Source organism: Ovis aries, chromosome 8 (genome assembly GCF_016772045.2).
Source record: "Ovis aries strain OAR_USU_Benz2616 breed Rambouillet chromosome 8, ARS-UI_Ramb_v3.0, whole genome shotgun sequence".
NCBI classification, from domain to species: Eukaryota; Metazoa; Chordata; class Mammalia; order Artiodactyla; family Bovidae; genus Ovis; species Ovis aries.
Genome location: NC_056061.1, coordinates 34,849,339 through 34,853,145, shown reverse-complemented (window position 1 = coordinate 34,853,145; position 3,807 = coordinate 34,849,339). Strand labels below are relative to the sequence as shown.

Below are 3,807 nucleotides of genomic sequence, written 5' to 3'. Positions count from 1 at the left end.
CGGCTGGAGGAAAAAAGAACTGTGCAAGCAAGCTTGCCGTTTATTTTTATAAAGCCCTCTTGGCAGAATTCCAGACTGTATGACTAAGCCTTCTCAGCATAGCACATGTGCATAAATGTTATCGTACAGCAAAAGGGAGTGAAATTCCTGCTTACTGCAGAGTCTGTCCAGAGCCCTTTCTTCCTCCTTATCACAGGAAGGGAATGTTCCCTTGTTTGCAAGGGACCATTAAACTCAAGGCTGTGTCCAGTCTCCTTGGCAGAACATCTTGTTTGCAAGCATGTTCAGCCCAAGCAGAGAGTCCCGTTTGCAGGCACATCTCCACTTTCCCTATTGTGGCCGCGTTAACTTCCTTCACTTCCCAACCCAGGGATCGAACCTGGGTTTCCTGCATTGGAGGCAGATGCTTTAACCTCTGAGCCACAAGGGAAGCCCCATGCAGAAAGCAGAGATTATGTGAATACAGTGCAAGATGGTAGCCACCGACAAACCAAGAGAAGAGTCCTCAGATGAAACCTATTTGCTGTATCTTGATCTTGGGTGTCCAAGATTTGGGTTGGAAATCTTGGGTTTCCAAATCTTGGCTTTCTTATTAGCCTCTAGAACTGTAAGAAATAAACTTCTGTTATTTAACCCACCTAATCTATGGTATAATAATTTGTTATGGCAGCCTGACATAGGGGATGACAGAAGATGAGATGCCTGGATGGCATCACCTACTATACGGGCATGAGTTTGAGCAAGCTCTTGGAGCTGGTGATGGGCAGGGAAGTCTGGCGTGCTGCAGTCAATGGGGTTGAAAAGAGTCAGACACGAATGAGACTGAAGTGAACTGAAGGCAGCCTGAGCAGACTAAAAGAATGAATTATACTAAAACTGAGTTGTAACAACTAAATGTATTTCCTGATGGCTCATATGGTAAAGAATCTGCCTGCAATGCAGGATACCCTGGTTCGATCCCTGGACTGAGAAGATCTTCTGAAGAAGGAAATGGCAACCCACTCCAGTATTCTTGTCTGAAAAAATCCCATGGAGAGAGGAGCCTGGCAGGCTACAGTTCATGAAATCTCAAGAGTCAGACACCACTTAGCAACTAAACCACCAAATACATTAGTATGTTATAAATAAAAAAACTTGATCTCCAACTTTGATAAATGTGCTCAAAATATTTGTGCTATCCACACTAGAATATTAAAAAAGTACTGCTTAATGGGTGACATGTACTTTGAAGCACTTTGAAAAGTGCTTCAAACAATTTTCTGTTTTCATTGAAAATATTGATATATCTAACAGTAGTTTGGAACCATGGATTTAGAAAGAAAGTGAGAAAGATTTTTTTTTCTCTCTTTAGCAATGAAAATGGCAATAGGAAGAATCAAGAAATAAAAAAGATTCTAAGAGCTCTAGAAAAAATCAAGGAGGTGTTTCTTGTGAAATTTAGATTGTGTTGCTCTGAACTGAATAATACTAGGAAAGCAACAAGCAGACAGAAACTCCCGGAGCCTACTCAAATTCATGTCCATTGAGTCGGTGATGCCATCCAACCATTTCATCCTCTGTCATCCCCTTCTCTTCCTGCCTTGAATCTTTCTCAGCATCAGGGTCTTTTCAAATGAGTCAGTTCTTCACATCAGGTGGCCAAAGTACTTGAGTTTCAGCTTCAGCATCAGTCCTTCCAATCAATATTCAGGACTAATTTCCTTTAGGAAGGACTGGATGGATCTCCTTGCAGTCCAAGGGACTCTCAAGAGTCTTCCCCAACACCACAGTTCAAAATCATCAATTCTCTGTCACTGAGCTTTCTTTATAGTCCATCTCTTACATCCATACATGACTACTGGAAAAACCATAGCCTTGATTAGATGGGCCTTTTTTGGTAAATTAATGTCTCTACTTTTTAATATGCTGTTTAGGTTGGTCATAACTTTTCTTCCAAGGAGCAAGCATCTTTTAATCATGGCTGTAGTCACCATCTGTAGTGATTTTGGAGCTCAAAAAAAAATAAAGTCTGTCACTGTTTCCTGTTTCCCCATCTATTTGCCATGAAGTGATGGGACCAGAGGCCATGATCTTAGTTTTCTGAGTGTTGAGTTTTAAGCCAACTTTTTCAGGTGTACCTTCAGGTGTCTCAGGTGTACATTCCTAAAGTAAAGTTTCTGCAACATGGGGTGGAGGTCGATGAGACATGCTGGTCACCTGCCTATCCCACAAGTACCATCCCTCTAAACTGGAAGCTGTTGTGGGAAGAAGCACCATATTCTCAGCTATACCTGCCTGGCTAAATCCTCTATCAAACTGAGATGCATACACTTCAAGTCAAATAAGGATCATACAAGATAGAATCAAGATAGGAAAAAGTAGAGTATGTTTTCACACATGAGAAAAAGCCATTATGTCTGAAGCTATGGAAGCAGAGCAAAACAAGCTCACATGTTCATTCAAATTAGACAGGTCTGGTGGGTCAGAGAAGTGTATATATATCCTATTATAATACTTGAATAAATGTGTAAATGACTAATTAAAACTATGCTTTTCTAACCAAGAATTTTTAAATATTAATAAAATTCAGCTATGTAAATGAATAGTACAGTAGTGGGAGAATTATGGGTTGTTAACAACACATAGTGAATCATTTAGAATCAAAGAGAAACTTTGTCATTCCATGAAAGTATTCACTACTTTGTGTGTCTGTGTGTGCGTAATCAAATATAACTACCAGTCCTGAGGTTAGGAGAGAGAACATCAGAAGGGGATGGAGTTAAATTTTAAAGCAGTTGATCTGATTGGGGATTTGCATTCAGTGTATGTTCTGTAGAGTGGAAACTATGCAGTGATTTGCCATATATCTGGTCTCAGCAAGGTGATGGTTGAGCTACACAGCCACTACTTCCCTGGAAGGCCAGCTTCATGCTGCTCTACAGAGAACATTAATTCTTTGTAATTGTTAATTAATTTCCTTATTTATTTTCTAATATGGTATTCATTCAACAAACATCTATTATTACTTACCCCATACATGTGTTACATAAGCAAAGATATAATAGAGTTAAGGCTATATTATATAAAAGATGTTTATATATAATACATTCATATGCATCCAATCTGATGAGCATTACCTGGGTACAATTATGTATTTGAAAACAATAAATATATTCTAGGATATTCAGGGGCAGATAGAATGAATTAAATTTGTGATATGCTATAGGAATAAAATGGACATAAGTCCCCATATTTGAATTTTTACCATGCCTCTTTCACCTCAATATCATTTTGAGATAAATTAGGCATGCCACATATGTGCAAGTGTTAAGAATTATAATAAAGGTGATATAGGACAGCTAGTTCTCTTTGTAACTATGAGGTGGTGAATGCAGACCTTCAGTTGTTATGGCAACCTTCAATTAATGAGAGTATCATCAAAGTCATCTCTCTACAATATTTAATAAGTTATTTCCATTAAACATGATTGAATATTCCATTCTGAGTCCAATGACATAGCTGAAGTTAAAGGTCATATTTTTTAAAAAAATGAAAATATATATGTCTTCAATTGTTTAATGGATAGAAGTAAAAATCTTCTCTTAAAAGTATTTCTTGTAAAGACACCTGCAATTATGTTGCTAATAAAATATTAATAATATCTACATAATTAGTCTTTCATGTAAATTTATGGATCATTGCAGATTTTCCATTAAGCTAGTGAGGACAGATTTGATGATGATAGTGGTGGTAATAATGATGACACAGAAAATTCTGCTAATATTAGAAACATTAATTAATAAAATACTAAGAGATCATTTTATTTCT

At 37.4% G+C, this 3,807-nt stretch overlaps 1 non-coding gene across 1 annotated transcript; it reads right to left on the bottom strand.

Annotated features, from left to right (window-relative positions):
* Positions 1–358: 358 nt before the first annotated feature.
* Positions 359–430, bottom strand: TRNAW-CCA (transfer RNA tryptophan (anticodon CCA)). The gene has a single exon. It is a non-coding gene; the product is annotated as a tRNA-Trp (tRNA).
* Positions 431–3,807: the final 3,377 nt, after the last annotated feature.